The sequence below is a fragment of the Pleurodeles waltl genome, chromosome 6 (genome assembly GCF_031143425.1).
Source record: "Pleurodeles waltl isolate 20211129_DDA chromosome 6, aPleWal1.hap1.20221129, whole genome shotgun sequence".
NCBI classification, from domain to species: domain Eukaryota; kingdom Metazoa; phylum Chordata; class Amphibia; order Caudata; family Salamandridae; genus Pleurodeles; species Pleurodeles waltl.
In genome coordinates, this window is record NC_090445.1 from 389,572,136 (window position 1) to 389,592,512 (window position 20,377).

Genomic DNA, 20,377 nt, shown 5'->3' on the forward strand with positions numbered 1-20,377 from the left:
GTGGTTTATATAGATGACATTTTAATCTTTTTCGACAATCTACAGGAGCACATTTCCCATATTCGATCCATCCTCACAAGGTTGCAAGAAAACCATCTCTATGTAAAATTGGAGAAGTGTGCATTTCATGTGGAACGAGTTGAGTTCTTAGGATTCATTTTGTCACCAGAAGGAGTTAGTATGGGTCCTGCCAAGATAAAGACAGTGCAACATTGGCCTTCTCCTTGCAATGTCAAAGAGATCCAGAGTTTCTTGGGGTTCGCTAATATTTATCGAAGATACATATCCAATTTTTCTCAAACAGTTACACCCATTACTCGATTGTTGAAGAAAGGAGTGAAGTTTGAGTGGACAAAAGAAGCTGAAAATGCTTTTAATTTTTTGAAGAATTCCTTCGTCTCAGCTCCAATCTTGCTCCACCCCAATCCAGATGAGCCATATTATGTGGAGGCAGATGCTTCAGATGTTGCCATAGGAGGTATCCTTTCCCAGCGTCATAAAGATACAGGTCAATTACATCCAGTGGCCTATTTCTCTCGAAAATTAACACCACCAGAGATAAATTATTCAATTGCGGATAAGGAGCTATTGGCAGTCAAAGAAACTTTTCGTGAGTGGAGGCATTACATTTTGGGAGCTAAGCATAAAGTGACCGTTTACACAGACCACGGAAATGTACAGGTTTTAAAATCAGCTCGAACTCTAACAGCTAGACAACTGCGTTGGTCCCTATATTTTGCAGAATTTGATTTTGTTATCACTTTCAGACCAGGAAAAGTAAATGGGAAGGCAGATGCTCTATCTCGAATTGATACCGGTGCAGTTAAAGAGCCTCCAGAAAAAGAAATGATTATTCCACAAGAGAAGTTCATATCTGCCATATTGTATGAAAATTTAACCAAAGAAATTCAAGAAAACTTAACATTCGAAGGAATGCTGAAGTGGTCCAAAGAAGGCCAAGGAAGAGAAATCAAAAAAGGTTTGCCATACTTTAAAGGTGCACTGGATGTTCCGACTGTGGAGCTGCAAGAAACAATTCTTCAGGCTTATCATGACGATCAATTGGCTGGACACAAAGGAATTCAAAAGACTCAAAATCTAATACAACGAGAATTTTGGTGGCCAAAAATGAAAACTCAGATAAGACAATATGTGTCAACTTGTGACAAATGTCAAAGAGGGAAATCAAATAGAACAGCTTCACAAGGTATGTTAAGACCTTTGCCCACTGCACCCCATGCCTAGCATACTGTTACTATGGATCTTATAGTGGACCTCCCTAGTAGCCAAGGTTTTAACACTATCCTAGTTTTTGTAGACACTTTCACTAAAATGGCGCATTTCATTCCTTTGAAAGAAATCCCTCGAGCCCCACAGGTTGCACAGTTGTTTACACAACACATAGTACGCGCCCATGGTATCCCAAAAATTCTAGTTTCAGACAGGGGGTCCCAATTTGTTTCTCGTTTTTGGAAGGCCTTTAGTAAAAGATTAGGAATTGATTCTCGTTGCTCTACCAGTTACCATCCTGAAACCGATGGGCAAACAGAGAGAGTGAATCAAGAGTTAGAACAGTATTTAAGACTCAATTTATTCGATAAAGAGAAGGAATGGCCCGAGTTGATGTGGGCAGCTGAATTTGCTTACAATAATGCTGTTCATTCCACCACTGGGTTCACCCCCTTTTATCTGAACCATGGTAGACATCCTAATGTAATGTTGGGTAAAGAAGATGATTCAGTGCCTGCAGTAGAAGAGATGGTGAGGGATTTGCAGACCACGTTAGTTAGGGCTAGAAAAAACATCATTGAAGCAAAAGACTCATATAAGACTCAGGATGATAGAAAAAGAAGAGAGAGACCCATTTATTCGAAAGGAGACAAAGTTTGGTTATCCACTCGTCATTACATCTCAAAGGAAATCGCAAATTTCAGCCACGATTTATAGGCCCATTCAAAGTTGACAAGATGATCAATCCAGTGGCAGTTAAATTGCAGTTGCCAGCTCATCTAAAGATACATCCTGTTTTCCATGTCTCCTTGTTAAAGAACAGTCCTCCAAATTTACGTCAAAACTCCCCTCCAATTCCTATCCAGATTAGCTCTGCAGAAGAGTATGAGGTCAATCAAATCTTAGATTCCAAAATCCGTAATGGCCAGCTTTATTATCTAATTGATTGGAAAGGTTATGGTCCAGAGGAACGATCCTGGGAGCGGCACAAGTATGTACATGCTTCAAGATTAGTGAGAAACTTTCATAGAACCTACCCAAGCAAACCTAAATTGGAGAACTGTTCCTTGAGGGGGAGTACTGTCATGACCACACAAACTTGCCAAGTCAAATCAAAGAAGTGCATGAGAAAAGCAAAGAGATATCCTCAGTGGAGACAGCAAAGCCCAAACTGGAAGGTTTGCAGAGTAATCTTGCGCTTATTTCAAAGGAAAAATCAAGAAGAGAAGATTCAAGATGGCCGCTGTGAGTCCTGAAGGTTAGTTACAGTTCTAGTCTTGCAATCGGTTGGTTGCTAGGTTACGAGCTCTCCAGCTGGAAGCCTTGCACTTCAACTGAGGTCTGACAGGAATCAGCTGTGTGGAGAGAGAGCGCGCTTCAGAACAGAAACTCCTGTGAGGTAAAATTACATTTGAAGATTATATTACAGAAAACGGATAAATATTGTCAAGGTTTATTCGAAGAGTTTGATAGTAGACCGTTCCCGTGGAAGTCGGCAAGGCTACGGAGTTAACGTATGAATTAACCTATGTTTACAAGGTTCTTGTTTAAGATATTAAAGTCAAAGAAAAAACGAACTTTAAAAGAGCAAGTATCTACAAATGTCAAGGATATAAACAAAGGCCAAGTTTAAAGGAGAAACGAACTGTTAACAAATAAGCATTTACAAATTCAATGGTAATAAACCAAAATAGAGTTTAAAAGAGAAACAAACTTAAATAAACAAGCATTTACAACTACAAGTTATCGACAGATGTCGAAGTAAGGAAGGAGAAACTAACTGTAATAAACGAGCATTTACAAATACAAGTTATCAACAAATGTCAAAGTAAGAAAGGAGAAAAGAACTTTAATAAACAAGCATTTACAAATACAAGTATTGACAGAAGTCACAATAAGACAGGAGAAATTAAATAACATCAGCTGATTTGAAGAACGCATTATCACCAACTATATATATATATATATATAGCAACATAAAACCAATCTCTAACAAAGGTTGAGAAGTTCTTCCAGAATCAGTAATAAGCATTTTTTTAAGAAGAGCTATCATTTATAGAGAGAAGCAAGGCTACAGAGAACTCAGGGTGAGTGAAGAAATAATAGAATTAAAGAGAATTAAGTGTTGAGAGTAGAAAGTGAAAAACTGATGTTGTATGTCCCTAGTAATTGCGACTGTGACTCTCGCAGGTGCTGTATCCAATCTTAGATGTGAAGAGGCAGACTGAGTACTGGCGTTCATCATCTCTGTGGCAGTCTCTCTACCATCCCATTCCCCTTTCCCCCCTCCGGGGTACTCAGCACGAAGGATTAATATTCGTTGTGAGTAGCTCGGGTCGGGACTGAGGAGTTATCTTCTGCTTCTGAGGAAATCGAATTGAAGTATCCTGACAATTACTCAGTACTAGAAAGAGAGTTATTAGTGCTGAAAACAGCCTGCCTAGAGTGGAGACAGTTTCTTATGGGTTCCAAGGAGCCCTTCGAGGTGAGAACAGACCATCTTAATCTACAATGTTTACGTAATTTTTTATGCCAGAATAGTCGTCAGGCTCGTTGGGCCTTTTTCTTCAGTCAGTATGACTTTTACGTCACCTATATTCCTGGATCCCACAACATTCTGGCTGATGCTCTGTCTCGCCGTTATCCAGATTGTACTCCTACTCCATCACAGTATCTATTTGAGCCTAGTAAGATCATCGGGGTCGCTAAGTCTTTTCTGGATGACGTACTAATGGAATATTCCAACCTGTCTGATCAAGCATTAAAGAAACTAAACCCCCTTATATGTAAAAGGCAAGGTTAACATTATTATCAGAACCTGTTGTTCCTCCCTACTAATGGAGTAAGAGAAAAAGCACTACAAATGTGCCATGATTCGCCGGTTGCTGGTCATAGAAGCATCAAGGCCACACAAGAACTATTCTCGCGATCTTTTTGGTGGCCTACCTGGAAGTCGGATGTCGAAAGATACGTTCAGGCTTGTCCCATATGTGCTCAAGTAAAGATTCCCTGTACCAGACCTGCAGGATTACTACAACCATTACCTGTTCCACCAGCTCCCTGGCACACCATTTCTACTGATTTCATGTGTTCGCTCCCTTCATCAGCAGGAAACCGGGTTATCATGGTCACCATAGATTCCTTTACTAAGATGGCTCACTTCACTGCCCTGAAAAAGTTACCTACGTCCCAAGAACTAAGTCAGATATTTATCCATCATATTTTCCTTCTCCATGGACTTCCACATAACATTGTATCTGACAGAGGACCTCAGTACATCTACCGGTTTTGGAAACATTTTCGTAGGACACTGAATATCAATATAGCACTATCATCGGGTTTCCATCCTCAAACCAATGGACAGACTGAGCATCTCAACCAAGGATTGGAGCAGTACCTTCGCTGTTTTTGTAATTCTACCCAGTGAAACTGGAACACTTACCTTCCTATCGCTGAATTCTCCTACAATAATTCTGTCCATAGTGCCTCCAAGGTCACTCCTTTTTTCTGTTCTTATGGCTATCATCCTACCTCTTTTCCTACTACTCCTCAGTCTACCTCTCCTCTGCCTGCTGTTACTTCCATTTCCAGACAACTTTTACAGATCCATAGATTGATTCGATCTAACTTGTTGAACACCAAGAGATAAATGAAGAAAATAGCAGATAAGAAACGTAGGGATGTTCCAGAATATCACCTTCATGATAAAGTCTGGCTTTCATCAAAATTCTTGCCTTTACGCCTTTCTCAGAATAAGTTCACACCTCGTTACTACGGTCCTTCACGTATCCTTCAGCTGATTAATCCTGTCACTGTCCGTCTTCACTTGCCTCGTAACTGGAGAATTCATCTGGTCTTTCATATTTCCCAGCTCAAACCTTACGTACCTGATCCTTACTCTCGTCAGTTTCCTTGTCCTCCTCCTGTTTTAGTGTATGATGTACCTGAATATGAGGTACAAGAGATTTGTGACTCTCATATCTTTCACAAACGTCTTCAGTATCTGATTTATTGGAAGGGCTAACCTCTCAGTGAATGCTCTTGGGAAGATGCATCTACTGTTCACGTACCTCTTCTGATTCGCCATTTTCACCGCTTGTTTCCTCACAAACCTGGACCTTCGGGGGGACCTACTGTCGCGCCGCTGCGCGCATCTCGAGCCGAACATTCTGCTCGGGCCGCGGCATGTGGCCACAAGACGAGCCGAGCCCCTAGGCTGATCTGCATTATCCGAGGCCCCAAATTGGGCATGGAGCCTCGTTTTCCTTTCCTACACCGTGCTCACAGGCAGGTCTGACCCCCCACTCACCTGTTCTTTTCTTTTCTGCTTTTTCTGGCTATCTGGTTGTGCCTTCATTTATGTTTTTTCTCCCTTCCCATATTTCCCTTCTTTTCCCAGCATTCCTTGTTCCCTGCTCTCTATGGCTCCTAGTCCATTCTATTCTATGTATCTTTTCCCTATCTAAGATGGTGTCCTTGTACTTCCTGTTGGTCGCTTCCTGTTTGTTGGTATTTAAGGGCTGTGATTCTTTCTCTCCTTGCACTGCAACACTTTCTGTTTGAATGGTGTCTTTGCTCCTGTTTCTTTGCCTTCCTGTGCTGGTTCTCGTCGGTTCCAGTATATTTCCTGTATTTTTGCCTCTGTTGATTCCTGTTCTTTTATTCTTGTTTCAGGAATCTATCTGTTTGGAGGTTTTTTCCCCTTTTCAGTTTTTTTTTCCCTCTGGCGCTACTTCTGAGGGGCACGGTCTGCTTTTGGCGTTTCCATTGCCTGCAGCACTGTGGCTACCAGAAAGTGTCGCCCCTACCTGGGCCAAGGCCGAACATTCAAGACCCACGCCACTCGATCTGCGGACTCCAGGTTTAAGCAGCGCGTAAGTCGTGACAGGTGCAGGTTCCTTTGCCTTCGTTGATGGAGGTGTAGGCTCCTTCCTCTTCTTCGATGGAGATGCAGACTCCTTCCCCTTCTTCGATGGAGGTGCAGGCTCCTTCCCCATCTTCGATGGAGGTGTGGTACCCTTACCACCACGAGTAGGTGGTGCCACCACTGTCCCCGTGGACTTTTTGGCTGAGGTGCTGGTCTGGGTCTTGGGTACCCTGCTCATACAGGCAGGATTGGGGAGGGGGAGGGTAGAGGTCAAGTTGGGCAAGGAAAAGCTTTTTAGGGACGGTGGGGCGGAAGGAGGGAGGAGTGATGGGAGTGGAGGTAGAGGGAGTGGTTGTGGTTGGTGTATTTCTGCTGGATTTGGGTGCAGGTGCATGGGCTGTATGCTGATGTGAGGTGGATGGCTGTTGGGTGTGTGAGTGTTTGCATTTGTGTCCTTTAGGAGGAGGGGACAGACAGGGTGGGAGTGGACAGAGGGAGCGTGTGCATGGCTGTTGTGGAGGTGTCTGCTAGTTAGGTATGTGTGCTGCTTGGTGTGGTGATGCTGGGGTGGATGTTGATGTAGTGCATGCAGGTGTGAGTGTAGCCATGATTGGGAGGGAGGTGGAGAAGGAGGAGGAGGAGGAGGAAGGGGAGACGGCAGAGGCAGTGGATGTTGTTGTGTACGCAACTGTATGGTGTTTCCATGAGTTGTCTTTTGTGCATACTTGTCTGGATGCGTGCCTGGGATGGGTTGGGGTTGAGGAGAATGGAACTGGGAAGTGGTAGTTGGAGGGGGGACGATAGAAACAGGGATAATGGCTGCAATCAGAGAGGAGGCAAGAGGCTGAATCAATCTTTGTTGGGCTGCAAATCCACTGTGAATGCCCTTCAGGAATGGGATGCCAGCCCATGGATGGCATTCACAATGGTTGACTGCCCTACAGAGATGGATCTCAAGAGGTCAATAGCCTCCTCACTCAGAGACGCAGGGCTCAATGGGGCAGGGCCTGAGGTACCTGGGCCAAAGGAGATGCCCACCCTCCTGGGTGAGTGGGCATGGTCAACTGGTTGGGAGGGCAGTGCTAGCACGGGGTGGGGGCTGTACCTGCAGCTGGGGTGGTCACAGAGGTGTCTGCCACCACCAGGGAGCATCCATCGCAGGAGGTATCTAAGTCTGTGTTGTCTCCTCCAGTCTCCGACGCGGTGCTCCCCTCACCCTCTTCCCACTGGTTCTCTTGGTGTCAGTGGACTCTGCCTCCTGGGTCCTATGGGATGCAGCTCCCTCTGTCACGGGTGCCCCTACTTCTCTGCCAGATGATGCTAATGCATACAAGGACAGGATGATAAAACAAGAACGGGGGAGAGACACAAAGGATACACTGTGTCAATGACTGCACCAACATCACTATTGGCATACACATCACAGTCACACCGAGGGAACAGGCTTAAGCACTATGCGTTGCACTACCAGTGACATGGCTAGTTACTGAGGCAAGATGAGGACCACACACCGCCAACTGCAGCACTCCACAATGACTTGGCTGAAATGGACTGCTAACAAGCTAGGTTACCTGTATTTACCATACATCCATTACCCTTCAGATGGCCCACACTGCAATGTCTGACCTGGCCTTAGGGGTACCCCATAACACACATCCACCACCCAGATACCACGCCAATAGCCAAAATATGTAATGATACCCACTGTACTCACTCCCTTGTGGCTGCTGTGATTCCCTCAAGCGCCCATCCAGCTCAGGGTAGGCCACCGCCACTTACGGGCCATCAGGGGGGTCAGGGTCTGACAAGCACCACTTTCAGATTGGGAGGCCATCTCCAGCTGGGCATCCACCGTCTTCCATGTCCAGCATCTCAGGTCCTCCCACTGTTTCCGACAGTGGATGCTCTGCCTGACATAGACCCCCAGGGTCTGCATGTCCTTGGCGATGGCACGCCATATTTCCTTATTTTGATGGACGCTTACCTGCAGAGGCAATACAGAGAGGAGAACACCATTAAACAAACAGTCCAGCCTGTCACACAAATGGCCCACCATACCCATTTCCATCACCATTGGCACACACATAGCCCAGCGCACACCATGGACACCTTCCCAAGACATTCGCCCCACTGCCCTTACACGATGCTTGAACACACATCTCCATGCATCCTTCCCACATGCGTCACACCCAAACTATACTCACCTCTTGGTCTGGGGGCCCATACATCTGTCTATACTGGGGTAGGACCCCATCCACCAGTCCACCAACTTCTCCGAAGTAAAGGCTGGGGTCCTTTCCCCGGTCCCATGGGCCATGGTAGGTTCCAGAATCAGGTCACAGTAGCACACACAGTGTAGGTGTTCTCCTTTTAAAGGTCAGGAAACAAGTGAGGAATCAGATAGAAAATGGCGGTCACGTCCGTGCCAGTGTACACCATCACCGCTGGCATAGATCCCCTTTGGCCATATGGGGAATTGCACGGCGGTGCAAGGCCGCCTTCCACCACAACGCCCAACATCAGTGGAATTACCTCACTTCCACCTGTCCCTACATACAGGACAGGCGATCGGCATTTCATATCGACAATTACTGGGTCACAGATTAGATTGGCACATACTTCGCCATTAACACTGTCCCAATACATAAGTGGACCATGTGAACTGCAGTTGTGGTTTCATTGTTCCAATTGTGACAAGTACTCACCCTTGTGTCCCTTAGATACCTATTGCTGCGGATGAATAGGAGGTGGAGACATACCCTTGTGCACAGACCCCTGGTGGATGTAGCCACACTTTAGTATAGGCACAATAATCTCACCTATATACTGGACAGGGCCACAATCACAGAGCTGTATGTCCAATTGGACCTTGACCTGATCTCATCTATCCGTCATCCAACCGGGATCCCACCTCTTATGCAAGTGCTATCAGTGCTCCATTTCGTGGCAACAGGTTCTTTCCAAGTGACAGTGGGCTTGGCAGCAGGAATGTCACAGCCAATGTTCTCAATCAAAACTGGCAAGAGTGTTGTCTGCCCTCGTAAAACACATGTGCAGCTACATTGCTTTATCCCAGGTGGAAGATTTGGCCAATGTGAAGGCCGGATTCTATGCAATGGGACATATCCCCAATATTATTGGGCTGATTGACAGTACACATATTGCGTTTGTCCCCCTGCCAGAATGAATAGGTGTTCAGGAATAGTAAGAGTTTCCACTCATTGAATGTACAGATGGTGTGCTTTGAGGACCAGTACATCTCCCACGTCAATGGTAAGTTTCCTGGGTTAGTGCATGATGATTTGTTCTGAGAAATAGCAGCATCCCAAATGTGATGGCCCAATTACAGAAGCACAGGTTGTGGCTAATAGGTGAGCCTTGGTCCCCACCACTGTATGTTAATGTGTGCCTCTGGTGTTAATCCCATAGGATTGTGTGAGGCTAAATGTACTCCCTCAATACTTGCAGGTGACTCTGGCTACCCAAACCTATTGTGGCTGCTAACCCCTGTGAGGAATGCCAAGACAGGGGCAGAGGAACGTTATAATGCGGCACATGGGCAAACCAGGCAGATCATCAAAAGGACCTTCGGCCTCTCGAAGGTCAGGTTCAGGTGCCTCCATCTGACAGGTGGATCCCTGTGCTACTCACCTGAGAAGGTCTACCATATAGTAGTGGCATGCTGCATGTGGCACAACCTGGTCCTTAGATGCCATGTACCCTTCCTGCAGGAGGAGACAGGAGATGCCCCTGTGGCAGCAGTACCCTCTGATGAAAGTGAGGATGAAGAGAGTGAGGAAGAGGATAAGGACAACAGAACATCACTTATCAGTCAGTACTTCCAATGACACACAGGTGAAACAGTGCAACTACACATTTCTATGACAATTGGTGTATTCTGTGTGGCTGTAGCATGATGGTATTAACTTCCTTTTATCTCTACTTACTGTCACCTATCATTTGTCATTTTACAGATGTTGGTGATATAACAACTGTGTACTGACGTGCTGACTACAGCCAGCTACAGGTCATTATTTCTATGCTCTCACAGTGTACAGTTAATTTACAGTGGATGTGACTGTTTCCATACATACACATTTTCAAAACATAAAATACTAGTAGTCATGTTGTGTTCAAGGGTGTTTATTGTAGTGCTAAGAAATCGAGGTGAAAGTGCAATGGAATGGGGTGAGAATGGAGGAAAGTCCAGGATATTGTTCCAGTCTGTTTGGAGCACAGGTGCAATGTCCGTGGGGCCATTGGAAGGGGAGCAACAGAAGTTCAAAGTGGACAAGGTGACTGAGTGGGACACAAGGAGGACAAACAGGAGAGTCTCATTTCCTGGCGGTGGTCTTGGCAAGTGTCTCTGGCTTCTGTCTGGGTCGCAGGAAACTTTTTGGGGGGGGTTCACCTTCTGCAGGGGGAGGGATGCTGGTGGCCTTTGGTTCCTGTGGCAGGACGTGGTGGTAGGGGCCCGCTGGTGTGCTGTTGCCTCCCTCATGATGTTGGCCGTGTCTCATCGTGTTTCAAATGTCTCAGGAAATTGGTTTATTTGCATTGGTTGCTGAGTCTGGGTCAGAGGAGGACTGCCTATTTGGATCAGACCTGATCTCTTCAGAAGACTGACACTTTGGCCCTCATTACAACTGTGGCGGTAAATGCCGCTTTCCGCCTGGCCTGACAACCCCATACCCAGACAACTATTCACACTGTATAGGGTCCTTGTCCTCACCTATTAGCCACACACGGTGCCTCTGTAATTGCCCCATCACATAAGGGATGCTGCTATTCCTCAGAATGTAAGCGTCATGCACTGAGCCAGGAAATTTGGCATTAACATGGGAGATGTACTGGTCGGCCAAACACACCATCTGCACATTCATAGAATGGTAGCTGTTCCGGTTTCTGTACACCTGTTCACTCCTGCGGGGTGCTACCAAGGCCACATGTGTCCCATCAGTGGCACCTATGATGTTGGGGATATGTCCCAGGGCATAGAAGTCACCTTTCACTGTGGGCAAATCCTCCACCTGAGGGAACACGATGTAGCTGCGCATTTGTTTCAGCAGGGCAGACAACACTCTGGACAACACGTTAGAGAACATTGGCTTGGACATCCCTGATGCAATGGCCACTGTTGTTTGGAAGGAACCACTTGCCAGGAAATGGAGTACTGACAGGACCTGCACTAGAGAGGGAATTCCTGTGGGATGGTGGATAGCTGACATCAGATCTGGCTCCAATTGGGCACACAGTTCATGGATTGTTGCACGATCAAGTCTGTAGGTGACTATTACGTGTCTCTCTTCCATTGTCGACTGGTCCACCAGCGGTCTGTACACCAAAGGATGCCGCCATCTCATCACCTGCCCCAGCAGAAGTGCCCTATGGACGAGAACAGCGAGCAGAGAGTCAGCCAACACTGTGATATCACAAAATGTCATTTGCACACATTTATTAATCCACAATGTGCCTGTTACTGTGTGTATTCAAGGCCTACATTGGTGTGACGCAGTTAATATTAATGCCATGTGGCCCCCTGAAATGGCAGCTGTCTGACCTGTAAGGTGGAACAAGGGGATATGAGATAACTGCACTAGCGTTGTACACCGTTGCGGTGGGCGGTCGAAGACGGCGGCGCAATCCTGCATTGGTTAACATTGGACCCTATGGGTCAGAGGAGCCAATGACGATGTATGCTGGCGGACATGATCGCCATTATCTGTCTGTTCACTCACTTGATACCTGACCTTCAACAGGAGAGGACCTACACTGCAAGTGCTGCTGTGACCTCAGTCTGGAAGCGACGATGGCTCATATGTCTGGGGAAAGGGCCCCTGCCTTCACTTCGGAGGAGTTGGAGAAACTAGTGGATGGGGTCCTTCCCCAGTACAGACAACTGTACGGTCCACCAGACAAACAGGTGAGTACACCGTGAGCATGCTGCATGGGCAATGCCTGTTTGGAGTGGTGTGGATGGAAGATAAATGGGGGGGTGGACTGAGGCCTGCATGTACGGACGGTGAGTGTATGTGCGTCAGGGCATGGGTGGGAATGTGGGCCAATGAATGACGGTCCGGACGAGTAAAGATTTTCATTTTTCCCCTGTACTATTCCTCTAGGTCAGCACCCACCAGAAGAAGGCTATTTGGCGTGCCATTGCCAAGGATGTCCGGACCCTGGCAGTCCACCAAAGATGGAGCACCCACTGCGTAAAAGGTGGGAGGACCTTCGCCGCTGGAGCAAGAGGACGGCAGAGGCCCAGCTGGGGATGGCCTCCCAACGTGGGAGGGGTGCCTGTCGCACCATGACCCCTCTGATGTTCCGGATTCCTGGCGGTGGCGTATCCAGAGTTGGATGGGCGCTTGAGGGCATCACAGCAGCCAAAAGGGGGTGAGTACACTCTCGCGCATTATGAAGTGTCTGGGTGGGGGAGGTGGGCAGTGGGTTCCCCTAGGGCAGGGCAAGCTTGGTAGTCAAGGTCCCTTGTGAGGCAGGCTCAGTGGCACCCTAACCCCACTAGTGGTTAGTGCCATCTACACCTAGTCACGCTCCTGTGACTTCCATGTGTCCATGTGGCTTAGCCCTTGTACCCCATGGGCGTGATTAATCTAGGAACTATAAGTGCATGGCGTAGTACAGAGGGCTGCTTGTGTCAGTAGTGTCCGCCAACTGTAGTGGTGTTGCATGCACTGAACATGTCTGTCTTCTGGTCTCCCCCCCCTTTTTGTGGTCTCCCTGTTCTTGTCTGCAATAGCATCATCAGACAGAGGAGCATTGCCACCGGAGCAGGAGGGAGCTGCATCTCACTTGGCCCTGGAGGGTGAAACAACGGAGTCTGAAGCCACCAGTGGGACGGAGGGCGAGGGGAGCTCCCTTGCGGTGGCGGGCCCCTCTGTGCCCCCGCATCAACAGGTACAGACGCCACCCCCCCACCAGCACCACCCTCCCAGCAGCCCCTCAGCGTGTGTCCAGTGCCCGCTCACCCAGGAGGGTGAGCATCTCCTTCGCCCCAGGCACCTCAGGCCCTGCCCAAGTCAGCCCTGCTGCTCTCAGTGAAGAGGCTATTGACCTCCTGAGATCCCTCACTGTTGGGCAGTCTACCATTCTGAATGCCATCCAGGGTGTTGAGAGGCATTTGCAACAAACAAATGCATACCTGGAGGGCATTTATTTTGGCCAGGCAGCCCAACAGAGAGCATTTCAGTCTCTGGCCTCAGCACTGATGGCAGCCATTGTCCCTCTGTCCAGCCTCCACCCTCCAGCTTCCTCCACCCAGACCCAATCCCCTGTACCTCAGCCTATCCTAAACACACCATCAGACCAGCATGCACACACATCAACACACAAGGGCAGCTCAGGCAAAAATAAGCACCACACATCCCACAGGCACTCACACAGGCATCATACCCATGCACACATACCAACATCCACTGCCTCCACTGTGTCCCCCTCCTCCACGTCTCCCTCCTCTCTCCCAGTCTCGTCTCCACTCACACCTGTATGCACTACCTCCTCAGCCACTACCTCCATCACCAGCACGTTCATCACCACACACCGCTCACGTGCACTCACCACCCCACTACCATTCACACATCCCCAGTGTCCTCCACTAGTGTGTCTGTGAGCCCTCCTCCCAAAGTACACAAACGCAGGCACACAACCACACAACAGCCATCCACCTCACAACAGCCTCCAGCCCGTGCACCTTCACCCAAATTCAGCAGACATAGATCTCCCACAACCACTACCTCTACCTCTACCTCCACTCCCAAACCCCCTACATCTACCCATCCCACTGTGTCTAAAAAACTTTTCCTGGCTAATATTGACCTCTTCCCCTCACCTACCCTCGTCCTTCCCCTAGAGCCAGGCTTTTCAGGTCCTAGCCCAGCACCTCAGCCACCACATCCCCAGGCACAGTGGTGCCAGCAACTGCGGGGTCATGGGGTGCGCCAACCATCATGCCTGCCAGTGTGCCATGGAGCGAGGGCAAGGACATTCCGCCACCTGCCAAGGTGAAAAAGGTGCCCACATACCAGAGGGAGAAGACGAAAACACCTGCCACCAAGGGGTCAGGGAAAACAAAAGAGGATAGTGGCAAGACAGCTGCTCCACCGTCAAAGGTGGGGAAGGGCCAAAAACTGAAGGGCAGGTCAGGAGAGGGCATGGTGGCACCGACTGAGGGACCAGTGTCACACCTTCTGTCCACGTCAACGCCAACTTGTAAGGCGGAGAACATCGCCACCTGCACCGCCACACACCCCGCCGCCAGCACCTCTGCCACAGACCCTGCCAACAGCACCACCATCACAGACCCCGCCGCCAGCACCGCCGCCACAGACCCCACAGCCAGCACCGCGCCACAGACCCCTCCGCCAGCACCGCCGCGACTGACACCGCGGCAAGCACTGCCAGCGGCCCCACAACATCCTCAAACAGTGGCACCACCGCAGACATGGCTACCATCCCCAGTGCTCAGTCGTCCGAGGCTGGTGGTAAGTTCCAGGACCCTGGCCAGCTTCCATGAAGCATCACTGTCATCATAGTTGTCACCTGCATATGGAATGCGAAGACGCAGCAGTGTGGGGCATGTCTCTGCCTCCATGGCGTATCATGCTACCTGTACCTCGGCAATCTCGTGGCACACACACCCAGGCGAGTGTATTGTTCCGGGCCACAATGAACGTGGAGCACTCTGGGCAGAAAGCCCCCTCCAGAACCAGTGGAGAAAAGCATCCACTACCTCTGTCCTTGGCAGGGTGAAGCACTCTGGGCACAAAGCCCCTGTCGAAGTAAGCCTCAGCAAGGCCTACTAGTGCAAGGGGTTCGCCCTTCTCTGCACAAAGTCCTCAGACCATATAGGAAGAAGATGGCACAGAAACTGAAATAAAAGACAAAGTTTATTAAACATCATGAGGTGGTACTACAGTTCAAACAGCACCCTTCGGTAATGTTTGAAGTAACACACTGAACTAAGAGAGCATGGTCCTTTTATACCCATGCAGGGGCTAAGAGAAGGTGGTACAGTTATAGAAGCAAGACTTATATACATATAAGGTCATATGGAAATGCACCATCGACAGGTAGGAGGGGCTAACAGTTTTCAAGGACTAGTAGACACATTACTGGTGGTTACTAATTACTAACAGCTGCAGACCTTACTGGGCATGTGCAAAGTGGGAGATGCTAAATATAACTTGTCACTAGATAGATTTTCAAGAGTAGTTAACGGGAAGGTAGGACAGAGCACATGGCGAGCACATGGCAGCATGTGGCAAAGAAAATGGCTGCCATGAATACAAATGGATTCCACGAAATGTTCACAATAGTTGCTAAATACAAGATGTCTTCTGCTAATGCTTAATCTATTTGCTACTAAATTACAACACCTCCTCCAGAACCAGTGGAGTATCTCATCCACCACCCCTGTCCTTGGCAGGATGAAGCACTCTAGGCACAAAGCCCCCTCCAGAACCAGTGGAGAAAAGCATCCACTACCTCTGTCCTTGGCAGGATGAAGCACTCTGGCCACAAAGCCCCCTCCAGACCCAGTGGAGAAAGGCATCCACTTGAGAGACTGTGGCTTTGCACTCCCCAGGATAAAGCAATGGGCAAACCACCCACTGAAAAGACTTGAGAGACTGTGGCTTTGCACTCCCCAGAATAAAGCAGTGGGCAAACCACCAACTGAAAGAACTTGAGAGACTGTGGCTTTGCACTCCCCAGGATACATCAATGGGCATGGAGCCCCCTCGCAGAGCAGTGGCATTGTGCGTTCATCAGGCTGAGGTGCCCCCCCTGAGGTGCCTGTATATTTTACATCTGATGCCCCTCCAGTGTTCGCTCCGTTTGGAGTCAGGTGTCATGTGTGGGCCTCGCCCATGCATTTTGGGCCCAGTGGTCCACGGACAATGATTGTTGCACTATCCGGACTTGTGTAGTTGGTGTACATAATTGTATATACTGGATTTTGACTTGTGACTAATAGATTTTTATTGATTACAATGGTTACAATCATTTCCTTTTGTCCTTGCGTTCTTCCGGGGGTAGGGGGGATGTATATATAATGTTGCAGCATGTATTTGTGTGTATAGTGTTGTGGGTGAGTGTGGGGGTGTTGCATGTTGCGTGTGTGTGTCTCTCTCTTTTCCCTCCCCCCTCCCCTGTGTTGTAGGTGCAGTACTCACCGAGGTCGTCGCTGCCGTCGTTGGAGCTCCTGATAGAGGAGCAGGAAGACCATTGCCGGCAGTATCTGCAATTTTGGCTCCATGGCGTCCTTGTTCCTCGTGTGGTGTGGAGAGGTGAGTGTTTTCCCTTCTGTGTACTGTTTCCGCCGTGTTTTTATTTGCATTGGTTCTGCCCCGGAAAAGGTGGCAGATAGTCGTGTTGTGATAGGGTGGGCGGTACATTATCTCCCGCCTGTCTGTTGGCAGTGTCCACCGCGCTGTTTGTTTGTACCGCTATGTCGGTCGGAGTGTTAAAGTGGCTGTCTATGTTGGCGGTTTCCGTCACGGTCGTAATCCCATTTTTTTTTCACCGGCCTGTCGGCGGTATTACCGCTGCTTTAACACCGACCACCAGGGTTGTAATGAGGGCCTTTGTCTCTTTTGGGGCCTGTTCCTAGGGGGATAAGGTGTCCTCTGTGTCCCTTAGTAGAAGGACCAGGCAGCTAATTTAGTTGAACTATTCTTTGTCCTGGGCTCCTCCTGCGGGGTGCAACGGCACTTGACTAGGGGGATGGAAGGTTCCAGACTGTGAACTCCTGAATGTTTTTGTTTTGCCTCAGTTTGTGTTGATAAATCACTTGTGGGTGCTGCTGTAAGGTGTTGTATCCTTTTTTGATGTAAATGTTCCATTAAGGGCGGGTTTCTGGCTTGGGTATTCTCCATCACAATTAATGGGGCAAGGACAGAAGGGGCCTTGGGGTAATGTACTATTACATACTGGTAATCTTTATTACCTCCATCAGTAATGAATGAGACGAAGACAACAGGATCTGGAGTAATCAAGATTACCAGTAAATAAAAGTACATTCATGATAAATTTCTACCACAAAAGGTGCCAAATTATAGCTGTAGCAGTAGTGTCCGTTTATAAATATATTTATGTAGGCTATTGTAATGTGTTTCAGCATAACTGGCCTTGTTCACACAGTTAGTACAATTACCAATCCAGTATGATAATCCCAGGTGGGGGTTATTTCATTTCATACATACTCAAACATGCGCACCTCGGTGTAATTATACATGTCTTTTTGTGTGTGTTTGTGGTATGACAGAGTTGTCTACCAATGCTCCAACTGTTTTTTTAAAGAATTACAGAATGTTGGAGGTTCTTCCATGGCCCCTAGCACCTGCTGCTGAGCTGATACATCCGCCTGGACCATCGCACCATCTGCAGTGTCGTCTCTATCACTGATGAATCTCTAATCACCAAACAGTGTGAAACAATTAGGCTCTAGGGACTCAACATTGCTCTATGGCATTCAACGAACAGATAAATGCTCTCCCTGCTTCCCACTTTCCACCTTTCTCAGCCTCTGGAGCTTCTCATTGTTGGATAAGGTACTGGTAGGTCGAAATGTAATTATTTTAACTCGAATCATTTTTTTTTTTCTAATATCATAAATGAATTATGTTGAGGCAATTGGGAGATGGATAGTAGCGAAAGAAATGCATGATTTACAGTGATTACTTTCTTCACATATTAAATAAGGTGATAAAAAAATGGACATGTAGCTGCCCAATAGCCCAATAGCACAAAAGCAAAAAATGCATCACCATTAATTGTTGATGCTCGTGTAAGAGTGCAGAAGACGCCGGAAATTACCGTCAATCATAAATACCACATGGCATTGGTTAGGTAGCATCAGCTCCTCAAGTAGTCAAAACAGGTGGAATTTTCATTTGGAGGTTTTCGGGCCTTTACAATGCCCACCCTGGACAATGCTATACAAGTGATGAAAACGTGGAAGACATATGTTTTTATTTTTTTCTTAAAATATATTCCCTTTGAATAAGCCCATTCTCTGTAGCTAAATACTTTTCCATCTCAGGAAATGCACGTATTTCATTTGTTGAAATAATGGTGGTTGCAAATACATTTTACAGGGCCAGCTTCCTCTTTATCCTCTCACCCTCCAGGAATGCCCACTTTTTCGAGTTTACGAACCCTAGCCAGAAATTGTAACTGTTCCAAAGTTTGATCTAGTAGAAGAGGAGAAATAAAATAAATATCCATTACATGCGACTTACATGCATTGTAAGGATTACATTTAACAGAATGGTGTTTGTGTTATTTTCGTAGTGGGTATAGGATGCTAGCTGTGTGGGGATCTCAGTATGCGGAAGTCTGTTTTATTTCAGCACGAAAATATTGTTTTCTGCCTGAAAAAAGAATATCGGATGTTTTGTATGCATAATCGGTTTTAATATAAAACAATTATATTTTCAATTAATATGACACTCGACCACTATTTGCACCCATTTAATTGTATAACAAAACAACTTCTTTCTTTACTGTTTCCAAAGTTAATAAATGCAAATAAATGAAATTAGAACCAATTCTTTCTAGAACAGTTACTTTCGAGTAAATGCAGTCGGTCCCTTTAAACGGTCCGAATCGGAAATAACAGAGGACAGTGTTGCAACAATAACACCTATCACTGCATAAAAAAACGTAAATTCAATTTACAGACCGTGCTACAACAGCCAAGCACTATTTCAAACTGCCCATCATCCTAATCCCCATCATTATGAACATAGAAACCACACGATGGTCTAAATCCAAGACTAATGTGGCTCATAAAACCTTTAAAGCACATTATACACATTTATTTCCTCCCTTATCAGAAGATGGTGAGGGTATGAGAATATTTGTGAGCGAATGAGCAGAAATGGGGGCGTGAGAGTGAAAAGTGAGCAAGTGCTTGGGAAGGAAAAAGGTCATTAAGGGCCAGATTTTCATCTTTTATTCTCCCAAAAAGAAGGATGAGACTGCATCATAGAACATGTGAACGAGTATAACACTGATAGATAACTGAGAGACAGAGGGAGAAACGTGCCGACTGGATTGTGGACTGAGAACAAAAAATATTGATTAAGAAAGTGAGAGTGGAAGTAATAGGGTAACACAGCAACACCCATTGCATTTTGACACGTCCTCAGATTTATGAAATCTCGTAAACCTGAAGCAGTGCCAAAATCTAACGCCACCCACAGGGGTGGCGTTAGCAGGAAGCAACGAGTAGGAGTACTTTTATTTCTCCTTATTGTTTGCTTTTTCTATGCGTGCTGCATTCCACCGCATGCATAGAAAAAGCAAAATGCCAGAAATGATTGCTTATGTGCTGGAAGGTATCCCTTCCTGCACATAAACAATCATTTGAAAATGACGCTTTGGCACTTCTGTGTGTGCTGCATTGTGCAGCACACTCAGAAGTGCCAAAGCGTCATTAGTGATACAGCACACCCCTGCGGAAACGCAGGGGTGTGCCGTATTCCCTTAAATACAGCGCATCCCTGCGTTTCTAAAGTGACACAGAGTGGTGCTGCCAAATTTGGTGCAGCACCACGCTGCGCCACTTTTCTTTAAATCGGGTTATAAAGAGGGCCGGTACTCTCTTTGGATCCAAGGCTGTCATATTCTCCGGCAGCATCAATTCAGATCGACATATTATCAGTGAATTTGATTATTAGTAAATTACCTTCATAAGTGAAAGTGTGCTTGTAAGTAATAGAGAGAGAATGATATTAAGTGCTTATGGGAATTTCGGTTTCGAATTTCAATGAGAGTGAAAATGCGAGATTTGGTCACGCATTACTTCTTGCTGGGCCCATCAATGTTTGTTAAGGGAGAGGATGTGGCATAACGGCCCGAGCTGCCAATTTGGGAGCTGGGGATCAACAGCCTGTGACTCCGGACAAATCACAGAATCTCTTTGCGAATCTCCCAGTGCCTATGGAAAACTCTGCATACTCTCACTGGTGATTATTTGAGCATTATCATTAATGTTCTCCTGTCCTTGTGCATCTTAGAGTATATGTCTTATGAGGATGTCAAGGGCAAGGGAGTGAGCAGGTTAGAATGAGTGAGTGAGGATGAGATTGTGCGAGAAAGTGTGAGTGAGTCAGGCATGCCGCTAATAATTGTGCAGCAGGTGCCGTTGTTGATCCTGATTTGTTATACCAGCACTGATGCACAAAAACGCATCCCAGATGTCGCAAATCACATGCTCACCCTGAACAAACCTTGATGGGGACAGCAAGAAGTAATGAA